Source organism: Felis catus, chromosome F1 (assembly GCF_018350175.1).
Source record: "Felis catus isolate Fca126 chromosome F1, F.catus_Fca126_mat1.0, whole genome shotgun sequence".
NCBI lineage: Eukaryota > Metazoa > Chordata > Mammalia > Carnivora > Felidae > Felis > Felis catus.
The window spans coordinates 53,399,421-53,415,182 of record NC_058384.1 but is presented as its reverse complement, the minus strand read 5'-3'; the positions used below and the strand labels follow the sequence as shown (position 1 = coordinate 53,415,182).

At 38.4% G+C, this 15,762-nt stretch overlaps 1 protein-coding gene across 2 annotated transcripts in view; it reads left to right on the top strand.

The window, feature by feature from the left end:
* The window catches only part of USH2A (usherin), a 773,795-nt gene that overhangs the window by 476,077 nt on the left and 281,956 nt on the right, over nt 1–15,762 (top strand). The window lies entirely within an intron of this gene.

The following is a 15,762-nucleotide window of genomic DNA, read 5'->3' as shown; positions in this document are numbered from 1 at the left end:
CTTTAACAAAAAACATTTCTCAAAATAATAAGAGTGTGATTCTCAATTGAGTGTTCAGAAATTTATGATTTCTGAAAATACTGAGGCAAATGGAATCTAACAGCCTCAAGAAGGAGGTGCTCTGGACAAAGGGAGCACGTCACTATGTTGTTAACCAGTGGGACTGGATAAATATCTCTCCCATCAGAAAGGGTATGAAAGCAGCAAAAATCTCATTGCTGGTGGAAAATTAAGGGTTAACCTGCAATGTGTATGGAACCCTTCTCCCAAGGAAAGATTCAATACCTCCTGTATCATAAAAAGCACTCATCATTATCCATCTTTCATGACATTATAAGACTCAATGAATAGATGTTTACCAAAACACTTGAAACTCTATATGGCAGAAGCTGCATTGTTTAAGAATGTGTGAAAGAGACAGAGCTGAACAACTCAGAGTCATATTTCATAAACCAGTAAAAAGGGGGACTGAATTTAGATAGGGGCTTGTTTAAGGATTGAGGCCAAAAATACAATACAAAACAAAATCAAGAAAAGAAACCTTGAGTATTCATATTTTCATTTTTAAATCTAACTCAACATGCTAGAAGTGATACAACATCTGATGACTTAGGGCACCTGGTGGCTCAGTTGGTGAAGCGTCCAACTTCAGCTCAGGTCATGAGCTCCAGGTTTGTGGGTTCAAGCCCTGCCAAGGGCTCTGTGCTGCCAGCTCAGAGCTTGGAGCCTGCTTCAGATTCTGTGTCTTAGTCTCTCTCTGCCCCTCCCTCACTCTCTCTCTCTCTCTCTCTCTCTCTCAAAATTAAAGAAACATTCAAAAGAAATTTTTTTTAAAAAAGAACATTTGATGGAGATTTTTTAATTACATAGCAATACCTTCCTAATAGGATATGTGGGAATTTAATGACTTATATATTCTTTTCATGGCATTCTCACTGATTTAGATGGTATGTAATGTACAGCAAGCTGTGTCTCATTCATAAAATAAGGCTGATTTAATTCACTGTTCATCTGTTTAGGAACGCCTAATAATTTGTGGTAAATCTCTCTGTGTGTGTGTGTGTGTGTGTGTGTGTGTGTGTGTGTGTATAATATTCAGTTAAACATAGCAAGCACCTAATGCCAGCTCAATACAGTCTGTACCTGTATCTGTTAGTGGTTAGTAGAAGAATTAATATTATGCAAACAGGAAGAAACTAAAAATGTTTCTAGTGGTACAGTAGAACTGAAGTCAACTGCTGAGTTCACTTCTATCTCTACTCTGTGGAGGCTTATTCATGCCATTGCACACTGTTCTGAAGGCTCATATTCTCTGGGTATGTTGCAATCATTCACTTGCCACAGTCAGAAATTGAGATTTGGGGAGATGTCACTTCACCCAAAGAGGAAGCAAAATGTCTTCAAAGACAGACAGTGATTTGCTCAAGTTTATTACAGCCATTAGGACAGACTTTTTTTTCATCATTAGATTGTTGTTGATTACAATTAGGAAACTTATAGCTTTGAAATTATCTTTTTTATGACCTTGTGGCAGTTTAAAGGTGACACCTCATTGATTAAATAGGTTTTAGTTCATGCTTCCTTTTACTTAATGATCTGAAAACATATTATCCTGATTTACACATAAAATCATGCTGAAAAGCATGTGGCATTCACTAGAATATGTGTGTTTAAGTAGAATTAAATTAGTACTGAGAGTTATTAAAGAAATCTTCCATGCCTTTGTCCAGTGAACTGTGCTTCGTACAGAAATGAATAATAAATGAACCGATGTACAGAAGTGAACCAACTTATGGGCAGAAAAGGTTCTATATGCTATTTACTTTTCCATTATATTTGGATTGTTACCATTATTGCCATTTCCTTGATTTCAATATTAGGTCTCTTTTATGGTGATGTTAAATTCCTACTATTTTTTCAATGCTGGGTTATGCAAGATGTGTAATGATAGTACCCTTAGCTATGATTTCTTCTCAGTGTAGTTTAAAAATATAATAATGGAAGGCTTAAGCAAAACAGAAATGCTCATTTTTTTTAATCAAATGTTTGCTATCAAATGTAGACCAGGAAAACTTCCTTTACCCTCTAGATCTGGCCAAGTCCTACTCATATTTTTAGGTTTCAATTTAGAAATAAGGCCTTCAGAAAGTTATCTTTTACCAACCGAGACTGAGATAGGGCCCTCAGGTATCCTATAGTACAAGCACATTATTTTGAAATGGCCTATCTGATTGACTGTCACAATCACTGGTTATAAGGAGCTACACAGCAGGGACTGTTTTGTATTCACTTTTTTTAATGTTTATTTATTTATTTTGAGAGAAAGAGAGAGAGAGAAAGAGAATCTCAAGCAGGCCCTGCACTGACAGCCCACATGGGGCTAAAGTTTAGGAATCCTGAGATCATGATCTGAACCAAAATCAAGTGTCCATGCTTAACCAACTGAGCCACCCAGGGGCCCCTCATGTTATCTTCAGTGCCTAGACCAAATCTGCATCATAGGTGCATAACGAATAATTGGTGAGTGAATGAATAAATCAGGCAGTCAGGATAGCTTAATTAACCATTTTAAATTGTAAACTTATCATGGCTCAGACTTGTTCATGCCTCATTTTCGATCTGAGCAACCTTATATTGTAACCATCTGTGGAAAATGTGACCTCCTCTGAACGTAGTATCCAATGTAGGAATGCTCTAATCATGCAGATGCAACCTGGGACCCAGACTGCAAGGAGGGCACAGAGATTGGAGGTAAGAAATAGCCTCAAGTTGCAACAACGCATCACTCTTTGACTCCCTCCCTATAGTGGTGACTTAGGTAAGCATAGATTTAACAGTTAGCATAGGAATTTGGAAAGAGGTGAGGGGACAGGGTGCAAAAACTCTTACCCTGCTACGTCATCTGTTATTTGATGGTTATGAAACATCTGTTTTGATACTGGCTTTCTCTATTTTTCTGATGAGAAAAAAATATGATTAATATGCGGTTTAGGGGCGCCTGGGTGGCGCAGTCGGTTAAGTGTCTGACTTCAGCCAGGTCGCGATCTCGTGGTCCGTGAGTTCGAGCCCCGCGTCGGGCTCTGGGCTGATGGCTCGAGCCTGGAGCCTGTTTCTGATTCTGTGTTTCCCTCTCTCTCTGCCCCTCCCCCGTTCATGCTCTGTCTCTCTCTGTCCCAAAAATAAATAAACGTTGAAAAAAAAATTTTTTAAATATGCAGTTTATACTTCAATAAAGCTGGAAAAAAATTTTGAGAACCAGTAAACCCTGATTAATTCCATCAGGTCTTCCTTTTTCATTGTGTTGTGTTGTTTAATAACATTTTATCAAAAAATAAAGCTCTTAACTTTGACCAAACAAATGAAAAATATGATTAAACAACCTGATAAACACAAGGTATTTTGAAGATGGAAATTAAGGCAAGTGAGACCACACAGCCAACAGCTCAGCCTGTAGATGAACAGAGACAAACCCCAATAGCATACATTTTTTTATTTTAAAAATGTATTTGAAATATTAATCGGTCAACTGCAAGAGTCTGGGAGTTATTTTTCCTTCATGTTTCCTTCATAACATATCTCTACCCACTTCTGTGTACTCAGGTTTTTGTGTTTCTACAACTACTATATTTTTTGGTTGTTTGTAATAACAATGCTCCTATTTAGCACGAAGATACTCTTAGAAATGAAGAATATATTTAATCTGAGCTCTTGAATAGCATTATAGTGAAGGTTCAAGAGTTCTAGGGAAAAAATTAAAAAAATAAAAATGGAATCCAAATGTTAATCCATAAATATGAAACTTTCCTATGACCTTTACCCCTTCAAGGTCTGGAGTTACTAATGGGGTTAGGATTTCAACTCTTAATGGTGCTCAGTGCATTAGTGTTTTGTATGCATGGAATTCAGCATTCAGTTTAATAAGTGGTTGACATTGGTGATGTCCCTTAATTTGCTTAAATCTAATTGGCTCTTTTATCAGTCAAACCTGTATGGATTGGCAATTGATCAGAAAGGGTCAGCCATGACTCTGCATGTAGTTAAACAATGGAACCACCAGTTAAAGTCACAGTTGCATGATAATAAGCAAAGGAAGAACAAATGAGCTTAGAGGAGGAAGGCAAAGAAGCTTAGAAGTTTTGCAGGATCTTCAAGTTCAGAACAAAGGCATTATAGAGTATATAAATTTTAAATACACTGCATTTTGCCTCCAGACTTAAACCTTTTTTTTCCAGATGAACTGAAATCTTGTCTGAAACTGTCTTTGTTACATCAAAGAACTACTCAGAAAGCTAAAAGAGACAGAAGAAGCATAAAAGGGCATAGTTTAAAATGATTAGTGACAAATTCCATACTGACGAGCTAGAAACAGATTTTTTATGAAACTTTTATATTTTTCCAAAAGGAATAATTTTATTCTATTTATCTTTTTCTGAACTGCTTTATTGTAACAGTGAAAGGAACTCAGAGCCACCTAAGTTTGTGAACTTAATCCGGTTTTCTACGACAGTAAATAATTTGTCATTTGTGCCTTCAAATTGATGAGAATTATTATAACCTACAAACTTCATAAAAATACCAAGCTTGAGGAACATGTTTCTTTTCCAAAGGTGGGTTATTAGAGAATCAAAAACGGAGAGAGGAAAAACAGTTGTAGGTGGTTTGTTTTAGAATTTGTTGGAATTTGTTTCTCTTCCCTTGACCCATATCCTACCCCTCATCACCTAAAACAGTAATGAAATAAAAGGAGGGCAACCTGTTTGGAATTAATAGTTAGGCACATTGTAAAAGCATAGAGTTTGGAAACCCACAAACCTAGATTCAAATGCACCTCCTTCACTCTCTGCTGTGCAACTATGAGTAACCCACAGATATATCTGAGCCTCAGTTTGTTCATCCATAAAACAGTCTCAGTGGTAATTCCCATATGATTAAACAACACAACTCATATAGCTTAGCACAGTGCCTATCTGGATAAACATTTGGTGCTTACTACCTTCTTGGTTCTATTTTACTGCTAAGACTCCTTTGCGGTCTCTTGTGATATTGTGATTCATAAGAAACACAGGTGTGGTCTTTGTCCCCAGTTCTGACCCAGAGCTCCTAGATCCCTTGGAATTTCCTAGGTGATGAGAGCTATAAAGGTGTTATTTGTTATGTTGCTAAGGTTACTCTTGGACCTCCCTAAGGGTGGGAGTTGGTTGCCAGTGGTGTGAAGCAGAGAAGTTTGGAACTTTCATCCTACTTCCTGTCCTGGGGGGCGGGGGGCGGGTAGGGAGGAGAAGGGAGGAGGCTGGAAGTTGGATCAATCTCCAATGGTCAATTATTTAGTCAGTAGGTAGGTAAGGAAGGCTCCATAAGAACCCAATAAGGATGCAGTTCAGAGAGCTTCCAAGTTGGTGAACATAAGGATATTAGGGGAGTCGGGGTGGGGGGGTGGTGCCTGGGTGGCTCAGTCAGTTAAGCATCTGACTCTTGGTTTGGGCTCAGGTCATGATCTCACAGTTCATGGCTTCAAGCCGTGTTTGGGATTCTCTCTCTCTCCCTCTCTCTCTGCCCTTCCCCAGCTCACACTCCTGCTCTCTCTCTCTCTCTCTCTCTCTCTCAAAATAAATAAATAAACTTAAAAAAAAGAGCATATGTCTATTTGAGGAGAATGTCCAGTTTGAATAGGGCATGGAAGCTCCATGCCCATAAATCTTGCCCTATGCATCCCTTCCCTCCTGGGTTATATCCCTTGTAATAAACCAGTAGTCTAGTGAGTAAATAGGTTTCCTGAGTTCTGTGAGCTGTTCTAGCAAATTAAACCTAAGGAGGGGTCATGGGAATCTCTGATTTATAGCTGTTTTGTCAGAAGCATGGGTGACAACTTGTATGTGTGTGATTCAGTCTTGTGGGACTGAACTCTTACTCTGTGGAATCTAACACTATCTCCAGGTAGTTAGTGTCAGAACTGAGTTGAGTTATAAGACATCCCGCTGATGTCCAGCACCATTGGAATTGGGTGTACAGAACCCTTTACCTCTGAAAGCTTGTGAACAAGTGAAAACCAGAGTCTTTTACACGCTGGGAAGATCTCCTACATTTTGTCCTCTTATATCTCAATTTCCATGTACATTCACCACGAGCATTGACATAAATATGGACAGGCCACTAGCCCTGCTAAGGATGGGATGGTTGTAGTGTGGGGATGACAAAGTAAGCAAGAAGCATAAAAAGTAATTTTCCTTTGGAAATAGCTTTAATACCTCCCTCCATGACCTCTGGATCATAATGTATAAATGATTTTTACATCAAGCTTTCATTGGTTATCTTGGGATTTCAATGGGCAGAAAAGGAGCACATTTTTTCTTAATAGAACCTCTTCTGTATTCATATTGAGACACTTATTAGATACAATTTTTATGACTATTTTTTATTTCTCTTATATGTATATTTTATTCATAAGTAAATGCTTTCATAACTTTGTTAATGCTAGGCAAAAGAGAGGAGTTTGAATTTTTACTCAATGTTTTTTCACCAGTTCTTTGTTTTCCCTAAATATATATTTTAAAAAATTGAATCTCAGAATTAAAAGTTTATTTCCTTTTTCATTGAATAGGAAAGATTGGTAGTTGCTCAGATAATACACTTTTGAATAACTAAATGAAAATCTTTGCTTTTTCTAAAATTTTAAATATTTTTATTTATTTTTGAGAGAGAGGGAGAGAGAGACACAGAGCACGAGTGGGGTAGGTCAGAGAGAAAGGCAGACAGAATCTGAGGCAAGCTCCAGGCTCTGAGCTGTCAGGACAGAGCCCAACATGGAGCTTGAACCCATGGACCCCAAAATCATGATCTGTGCCAAAGTCAGACACTCAACTAACTGAGCCTCCCAGGCACCTAAAAATCTTTACTTTTCGAAATGTAACATAATGCTTGCTCAATAATATTGCTAAAATAATAATATGTTAGCCACTTATTTTTCACAGATTGAAGTATGGAATTAATTTTTGTTTAGACATAAAAAGACTGGGATGCTTTTACGCTTATCTCTTACTATGTAACAAACCACCCCAAAACTTAGCGATTTAATACAACCACTCCTTATTATTTCTCATGATTGTACAAATTGTTGGTCTTAGAAAATATAATGAAGTCCCCTGGAAAATACAATGAAGCTGCAAACTTTTGCCCTTGAACTGGAGTAGTTGAGTATCCATCTTGGTATATTACCGAATAAATAGAGATTAAAAAAATTAATCCAGCGAATCAGTTAAGAGAAGGTAGGTAAAGAGAGTGCCTACTGTATACCAGAAGGAAAAGGTAAAGCATAAAATGGAGCTGAATGATGATCCACCCTGGGGACAGCCTACCCCAGTGGAGGGACAGGACAATGCTATCAAATTCTCTTAGGTTACATATTACAATAGCTCTGCCTTTGAAAGAAAAGAGAAAGAAATCATTGATCATACTCCTTCCATTGATTAGAACAGGGCCTGAGAGTTTTGGCATGAAGTGCTCAGTGAATTCATTTTTCTCCTTCAGTTTTTAAAGGCAAGTACTGAATTTTCTCTCCTTTTTTCTCAACAGAAATCCCTAAGACCTTTTAAAAAAAATGGTGTGGGTCATGCTATGGACCAACCATAAAGAGAATGATATCATTTTATGGCAGAAGCCCTAAGAGAATTAGAAGCATTTAGAAGCTCAAAAAGCAGGGAGAGACCAAAAAACAAATAAACACAAAATAATAAGAATTGCAAATTAAATTCCGTTTTGTCTTATACTTTCCTCGTTCTCTATAGCAGAGTACTATAAACTATTTTTATGCCTTTTAAAATCTCTATTTAGTAGTACAATGTCCAATATAGTACATTTTTATGACATTAATAGTTGTAAAAATTGTAAAAGTTTGCTTGCAGAGTGCAAATAAAGGTTCCATCAGCATGTACTTTCTATGTTTCATGTGCTGTGAATCCACTGTACGAGGTGTTAAGTTGAAACTTCAGCATGTGGGTGGCCATGAGATATCTTAAAGATGAAAAGAATAGAAAGGAATGGCAATTTAAAAAATAAACTGTAGGTTAGAAATGAAATAAATAGGCTAAAATGGTATATTATCTTATTCAGAGGGAAAGGAAAGATTTTGAAGGAAAGATGAAATTAACTGCACTTTTAATTAATTAATTAATGTCTTTATTTTAATGTTTGTTTATTTATTTATTTAAAAAATGTAAAGTTTATTTATATTTGGGAGACAGAGAGACAGAGGGCAAGCAGGGGAGGGGCTGAGAAAGACAGAGACAGAATCTGAAGCAGGCTCCAGGCTCTGAGTTGTCAGCACAGAGCCCTACATGGGGCTCAAAGCCACAAACCCTGAGATCATGACATGAGCTGAAGTTGGATGCTTACCCGAATTTGCCACCCAGGCACCCCTATTTTAATATTTATTTTTGAGAGAGAGAGAAAAAAAGAAAACACAAGCAGGGGAGGGACAGAGAGAGAGAGACAGAGATTCCCACGCAGGCTCTGAGCTATCAGTGCAAAGCCCTAGGTGGGACTCGAACCCACAAACTACAAGATCATGACCTGAGCTGAAGTCAGATGCTCAAAGGACTGAGCCACCCAGGTGCCCCATAACTGCCTTTTAAAATGTAAAAGCCACAATGAAGATACAAGGTTGTGAGGAATTGCATTCTTTAAAACAACATTACATCACATAAACAGATGATTTGTCTTTACTTTCAATATATATGTTTTAAATGTTTATTTATTCCTGAGAGAGAGAGCACAAGTGGCAACGGGCAGAGAGAGTAGAGAGAGAAGTCCAATCAGGCTCCGCACTGTCAGCATAGAGCCCAGCGTGGGGCTTGATCTTACAAACCCCGAGATATGACCTGAGCTGAAATCAAGAGTGAGATGCTTAACTGATTGAGCCACGCAGGTGCCCCTCTTTACCTTCAGTGTATTAAACGCTTCACAATTTATATTGCATTCAGTCCATATGAATCTGTAGAGTAGTTGTGCATAATGTTTTACTTCTGTGTATGTCTTCGAAATGTGCTATTTTCCCCCTGGAAAAATCAATCCGTTGAAGGTAATAAAGTAGGCAGATGCAATGAATAAATGGCATTTAAATTCTTAATAAAATAAATAGTGTACTTTTGAAAACATATGCCAGGCCATTTAGTTTAACCTATGCTTAATCCCAGATATGTTATGATAACGGAACCAAAGTATTTGTAACTGTCTCAAACATGCTCTCAAATCTTTTCATGAAAAATCTTACCTTTACCTTTTAAGAATTGTTAGTTCACCTTGCTCTTTGTGTGTGTGTGTGTGTGTGTGTGTGTGTGCGCGCGCACGCGAGCGCGCACGTGTGTGCATGTGTGTTTGTAAAATTACATTACATAAGCCAAGGAGAAGGATAAATTTCTATTTCATAATTTGTGAAAATTTTCCTCAATCTTCATGTCACCATCCTGACAATGAGCTTCCTCCTTATAAAAACACTGTAGAAAGGGACTAACTTCTGAGCCATGAAGAAGATGGAATTGGAACTTTGAAGTGTGCTTGCTATGGACTCAACAAGCCTCCAGGAAAGGGCTGCCAGCTTCCCACATTTGCATACTCTCCTGTGGTTTGTGTAGAAATACACACACCCACACACAATTAAGTGCTATCTTTAGAGCATCCTGGGGCAAGAGGGAGAGACAAAAAAAAAAAAAAAGAAAGAAAAAGAAATCACATTTTTCCTACTTTACCAGGGGAGAGAGGTGGGAAGTATTATCTCTGTAAGTTCCATTGATATTTAAAATCATATTTTTTTAAAAAGAATAAGTACAATTCCCTTTTCTGTTTTTTATCTTGGAATAAAGGTTATCTGTAACTTTAAGTTTAAAAAAAATCATGTCTGTCTGACTGGCTCTGCAGTTTAAAAGCAACTTGAAGTTTTATTTGAATTCTTATAGTGCCCTAAAGAAATTTTTGCTTTATTTTTTAAAAATAATATCTTATTCTTTTCTTTTTCCTTTGTTATCCTAGACAGAATCTATGCCTGACTTGCATACAATTCTATGAGCATTTACTTGTCTGTATAAACACTTTTAGAAAAGTGACACAAGTTCTTAATATATCATAGGTACTTACAGGCCATATTTCCTATCTCTTTTCATTAGGAAGCTCTAGAAAATCTTTATCGTATCTCTACGAAGGGAAAAAAGTTCTAGAGTTTTGTTAAAACTTAATGAACAACAGACTGTGACAACAGTAAACACATTCACTGTAGCCACTATGGTATTCATGATTATTCATTAATTGGGACAAATGAAACTAGAAATGTGAGGGTATCTAGTGCTTACTTTATGAGAGCAATCCTCTCATACACTTGGACAATCACTTGGGAATTTACACTGCCTTCCATTTTTATTCAGATGTTTCCTGTGTATGTACAATGCTCATCTACTACAGTATAAACCCATGCTAAGGATGGAATGAGTGGGTGAACAGTTGTAGATAGAAGTAGTCATAATGGATCTGCTCTCTTTTGTTTCTTTCCTTTTATTCCCTCCCTTATTCCCTCCCTTCTTCCCTCTTTTCCTTCCTTCCTCCCTCCCATCCCTCCCTCCTTTCCCTCCTTCCTTCCTTCCCTTCTTCCCTCCCTCCTTCCTTCCTTTCCTTTTTCTTTCCCTCTTTCCTTCCTGCCTTCCTGCCTCCCTGCCTCCCTCCCTCCCCTTCTTTCCAAATTCCCTCTCTCAATTATCTTGGCTCTAGGCACTTGGTAGGAAATTAGTAATGTTTACTGTCATGCCTCCAAGGAGTCATAGTGGCCTTGTGTTATTTTTGTACCCAACTGTGCCTTTACCCTTCCCACTCTTTCTTTTGATGACACTGCTCTAATTTCCCTCTGGGCACCCTGGGCCCCCATGCCCAGAACATGTGCTGTGTGTGGAGTTGACTCTATTACCAAGTCTAGTCAATGAGATCATATTCCCCTGACCACAGGGATTTTTTTTGGGGGGGAGGGGGGGAATTACAAACTTTCCATTTAGAAGTAATGAGATACAGTAAACCAGTGTAGCCAACAGAGGTTCTGCCGTGCTCTGGGATTGAATCTGGAATTGGGTTGAATCTACTGCAGGTCATTTTGCCCCTCAAAGAGTCTGAGAATATAGCCAGCATGGGAGAAAGCAGAGGGAATCTGAGAGAAAGAGGTAGAATGGATTCTGGAGACATCATTGACCCCCTCTGCCTAAAACCAATGCTTTCCCTAGATTTTTCTATTATAAGAGCCAACCCCTTTCCTTATGTAAGCCTGTATGTATTGGGTTTGTGCCACTTGAGAACAAAAGCATTTAAACCACAAGATGCTTGAGAGAAAGGCATTTAGAGAAGCCTCTTGACTTCTTGAAAATCATACCGAACTGTGGCAACTGAACATATGTGTTGGCTTCTCTTTGAGCTCTCAAATGTAGAAGCCTCAGGAAGCAAACCTGATGTGAAATGAAATAATAATGACTAAGACAATAAAATTGCTGACCCCATTCTGAAGGTCCTCTTCAGAGTCACCACATGTGGCCATTTTCTGAGACACTTCTCTATTTCCATATCTCAGAGACCTGAGCTCTAGCAACGCCTCTTACACTAATTAGCTATTAGGTCGAATTTAGGTAACTTTACTTGACTCTGATGCAGGTTTTCCACCTTTAAAATGGAAGACTTGAATGAAACCAGTGGTCCTCACAGTGTGATTGATCCCAGGAGGGGAATATCAGCATTATTTGGGAACTTGTTCGGAATGCAGACTCTGGAGCCCCGTACTCATTCTGCCAAATCAGAAATTTGGAGAGTGGAGCCATACAGTCTATAATTTATTAGATGCCACCTCCCTGCCAATCCAACCACCACCAGGTTAAGTCTGGATGCATGCCCAAGTCTGAAAACACTGAACTAGATCATCTTTAGAATACCTTCAAAGAGGGATGGCTGGGTGGCTCGGTTGGTTAAGCGTCCAACTTTGGCTCAGGTCACGATCTCACGGTTTGTGAGTTCCAAGCCCCACGTAGGGCTCTATGCTGACAGCCTGGAGCCTGCTTTGGATTCTGTGACTCCCTCTCTCTCTGCTCCTCTCTCGCTCTCACTCTCTCTCTCTCTGTCTCCCAGAATGGGGCAGGAAGAGATACCATGCATGACCGATTCCAGGTGTTGAGTCCTACCTGTGGCAGGAGAGAGCAACAGGCATGAAGTTTTATGCACTGAGAAACACTAATTGGCCCTACTGTGAAGATGCTGTCAGTTGAATTTCCTCTGCTCTTCGATTTCTTCATAGAACAGCTGTTATAAGGAACTCCACGTAACTAAAACCTGAGTCTCTTCCCTCTGGGGAATTTTCCTTAATGAGCATCTTGTGGCTGCACCTCCTCTGTGGGGCTTTGAAATGTGTTCCTCAAGTCAGTTACATCTTTATCCTGAATTCCAGGATTGGCTGGCTAGTAGGCCTCATAGTTAACGATTTTTCCTTCTAGGAATTCACAAATACAGCTCCAAGGAGGAGGCTGATACAGTTTCCAGTTGCTGAGACAACAGTTAAGATCATGAAATCATCTATTTGGGGAAAAATAGTTTTCTTTGCTGTAGTGATTCCTCACACTTCGCACTTCCCAGGTGTAGATGCTCTTTAACCTATATTAACTCATTTAATTTTACTCTCTAAGGGAAGTGCTATTATTATCATCCCTATTTACATATGAGAAGGCTGAGGACCAGAGATTGTCTTGCAATGTGTTTGTTAAGCTCATGCATGCAACCACTGAATAACAGAACCAGAATTCAGACCTACCCACAGAAACCTGGTTCTGAGCCCTGTGCTCTTTGTTTATTTGAAGCATCCTCCACTGATGGCTCATTTCCTCTCTTAGCAGAGGTAGCAGATTTCTAGGCTCCACTAGTCAACAAGGATCTGAATATGTGACTTGACTCTACTGTTGTGTCACATGTAATTCCAAGAGTATCGTTTGGGTGAAATACCAGGTGTTCAAAACCTTTGGTCAATGAACTGGAGAGTTCCCCTCATTTAACTACATGACCCATGCACTTAAAGTTTACATTCTAATGTCAGGGGGAGGGGTGGGAATTCAGTTAAAGCAGATATCTTTACAGCTTTACAAGGAAGCATTAAGCAAAAACAATATTATGTAGTCTGCAGTCTATGGAGTAATGGCAAAAATTAGCCGGTTGGACCATCCTTTCTCAGCATGGATATAAGTACTTACTTGCCAACCAAGTATTTTGAAGAACTTCTTTCATTTTTGCCTATAAGTTTCTAAGATTAACCCTAATTAGATGAAAAGAATATTAAAAATAACCTCTATTTAGGAGAAAAGGCTCATTCAACTTTTCTGAAAATATTTCTCTTTCTGAACTTTCAGCTCTCCAGTGACATGCATCGTAATTTAAACTTATTTCTTTGGCTTGTAATAGAAAATATAAGTTTTCTCATCTGTTTTGCTCTTGTAGGGCTTTCGTATAGGTATGAAACAGGAAATCTCATTAGAACATCAAATGTTCAAATACATTTACCCAAAACATTAGTGTGTAACAACAGTGGGGTCACTATTGCTAATTACCAAGTTGCCCTCTCCTTTGGGCCGCATCAAAATGGAAACTTTTTGTGTTCATGCCCTCTATATCCCAAGGGAAATGAATAGATGTGATTCAGATGTACAATCTTCTGAGTTTACATAATTTGCACTCATAAAGAGAGACCTAATTTATCTAATAATGTTAAAAATTAAAAAATAACTTTATTGAAAGAAAGAGAGCATGGAAGCCTGTTTTTATAAAAGAAGGATGAATCAATGAATGAATGAATCCTTTCTCCCTATATTAATTTTTGATTTTTCTGAGAACAGATTAAAAACACAGCAGTGGAATGAGGACATTTATTCACAATTAGAATACTGGGGAACTCAGGAGTGTGAACAGTGTGAGTGTGTAAGAGAATCATTCCATGGAGCAGTCACAGGAATGACCATCTATGTCCTCAGGGCCATCGCAAAGGGGGAGTACTCACCTCATCAGAGTCTGCAAAAGAGGGCATGGCCACACAAAAAGACTCGAATCTTGTTCACATAGTTGATTCTGTAAAGTCTCAAGTGAGCATGTCTCTTCCGTTGTGCATTTGTTAAGCACATAGGCTGCCGTGTCTGTCCAACTATCTGAATTTTAACTACATCACCACCCACCATCCCCAGTGTTTCCATTTACCAATTGTGTGATCTCAAGGAAGTCATCTCCTCCCAAGGCCTCAATTTGTTCATCTGGAAAGGGAGTTTATAATCCCATAACCATCCTCAATGGGTTTTGGTAGAGGGCAAAGGATGGACACACACTGAGAAAATCAGACGGCACAGGAGTAGGCACTTGATGATTTGTTTGGAGAATATAAAGTATGATATGTAACGAGCACAAAATACACATAACCCATCACTAGTTAACTTGGAAATTAAACCAACCTCCAAATGTCTAAATTTTTATTTTCCCTGATGATTCTAACAACTGCCTCTTAAAGCTAAATGTAAGGAAACAGCAGACTGGTTGTGGTATATTAAATTATAAGTGAGGACTAATTTGAGGATCAAAGGTGCTCTTTGGGGGATATCACTCGACTGGTAGGAAAGGCATCAGCTGTCTCCCTCTGTCTCATGTACTTGTACTCTCTGTCTTGGAAATATCCTTCCCCACAGTTTCAGAATCTTGATGTTTAATTTAACACAAAGGTCTTTGAGAAGCACAACAGGGGTTGTTCCTGGTTGTTCTGGCGTTGAGGAAATTGAAATGTACATGTTTTTTCTCATTTATCAAAGACAGGCAAGAATCTAAACTGACATTTTATATCAAATGAATTATGAACTGTGTACTTTGTACCTAAGGGAACAACAACTAAATTAGACTTTGGGATAAAAAAGAGAGAGAGACAAAAATAGGTTTTTAATAAAACATACAGTAATTTCTGTTACTATGTCTGATGGTGACATGACCAGTCTTATTGTGTAACTAGTGAATGGATGCAGGCTACTCTGAAATCGGTAAGATTTAAATATATTTGAGAGATGTTCTCAGAAAGGATTAGATTAAATTACTTCTCGTGTAGCTAGGTTTTATGAAAAGTGAAACATTCTTCATCAACTAAAGTTAACTTTTACCTTTTTGTCAATGCTCTCTTAGAAAAGAAAGACAGCACTTGCAGATTCTTAGTGCAGAAAAACTATGAGATTAAAAGTTGCTTGAGGAAAAAATGTAGTATTCAAGATAAGAATAACATGATAAGAATATCATTTTCTATATCTCCTCCATTGATCTGTAACCTGTACACACATATGCACACTCACACTCACACACAAGTAAATTATCCTAGTGATTAAGAGCATGGATTCTAAAATCAACCATATTGGGTTCAAAACTAAATTTCTCCTCTTTTTTTTAATGTTTATTTACTTATTTTTAAGAGAGAGAGAGCATGAGCGAAAGAGGGACAGAGAGAGAGGGAGACACAGAATCTGAAGCAGGCTCCAGGCTCTGAGCTGTCAGCACAGAGCCTGTTGTGGGGTTCAAACCCACGAACTGTGAGATCATACCTGAGCTGAAGTTGGACACTTAACCGACTGAGCCACCCAGGTGCCCCCTATATTTCTCCTCTTGCTAGCTATGAGACCTTGATCAAGTTATACAGTTATACTTTGCCTCAGGTTTTTCTTTCTATAAAAATGGGAGAAATAGTAGTCATAG